The sequence below is a fragment of the Octodon degus genome, unplaced genomic scaffold (assembly GCF_000260255.1).
Source record: "Octodon degus isolate 3935 unplaced genomic scaffold, OctDeg1.0 scaffold00121, whole genome shotgun sequence".
Lineage (NCBI taxonomy): Eukaryota > Metazoa > Chordata > Mammalia > Rodentia > Octodontidae > Octodon > Octodon degus.
This window is the reverse complement of record NW_004524697.1, coordinates 7,746,163-7,747,200: the sequence shown is the minus strand read 5'-3', so window position 1 is coordinate 7,747,200 and position 1,038 is coordinate 7,746,163. Positions and strand designations below refer to the sequence as shown.

The window sequence follows — 1,038 nt, the reverse complement described above, 5'->3', positions numbered from 1 at the left end:
TTTTTCTGGAACCGGGGAGTGAACTCAGGCCCTTGTGCTTGCCAGGGAAGTGCTTATTCCACTGAGCCATCTCCCCGGCCCCACAAAATCAATGAGATAATTATGCTTTATGAAATTTTATGGGAAAGTGCTTTCTTCTACCTTAAAAAACATTGGAACAATATTCAATTGTATAACTTCTACAGGAAAGCAGAATACTTTTAGCAACTTTCAGAGAAACAAGAAAGAAACTGTCACATCACTAAAGTATCACAGTGAGTTAAAAAGGCAAAGTCATTCCAAACATATTAAACCCAAGTTGCATCAAATGGCAGAATATAATGGCTATCTGGGAACCGGCCAAAATTTAATGATGTCTCTAGTACTTGAAAGCTCAATATATTAATTTCCGTGCTATTTGGGAAAAAAAAAAACATGATAAGCTCATCCTAGGAAACTAAGTTTCATAAAATAAATTATGTTAAATAAGAACTACATAATGAGATTATTTTACAATTCTCATTATTCTGTGATTTTCTGCCAGCAGAAGAGAACCAAAATTAGTCAATTTGGCCCTTCCTGAAAATACAAACGTCAATTCCTGTATAGGGATTACAGTAACAAGATGGAAGCTCTAGGAGTCCCTGGTATTGCACTGTACTGCTGCCGAGCATTATGGTTCTGACTAAAGACAACAGAAGAAAGACTACAGTTCCTAGTATTGAAGAAAGATGACTCCAATTACCACCAAGTAATGTGAAGCCAGACACTTTTGCAAACAATGAAAGTCTTGCAGTAGATAAGTTTCAACAACTGATAAGCAGCCCTTTCTTGCATCAATACATAGAGACGAAGTAAAAGAGAAAACATGAATTATTTTCAGTGTTTGTAACACATTTAACTGAGCTCATTTCATAGCTGTGGGACTTCTCAAATTAAAATTCTAGAGAAAATCTCAAACCAAATGAAGTAAGTGGTAATAGCTTCAATTAAAAGCATTATATGGGGCTGGTGAGATGGCTCAGTGGTCTAAGGCACCTACTTAGAACAAGCTTAGCA

The 1,038-nt window shown here is 36.1% G+C and overlaps 1 protein-coding gene across 1 annotated transcript in view; it reads right to left on the bottom strand.

The window, feature by feature from the left end:
* Nek1 (NIMA related kinase 1) overlaps positions 1-1,038 on the bottom strand; it is a 227,734-nt gene that overhangs the window by 206,729 nt on the left and 19,967 nt on the right. The window lies entirely within an intron of this gene.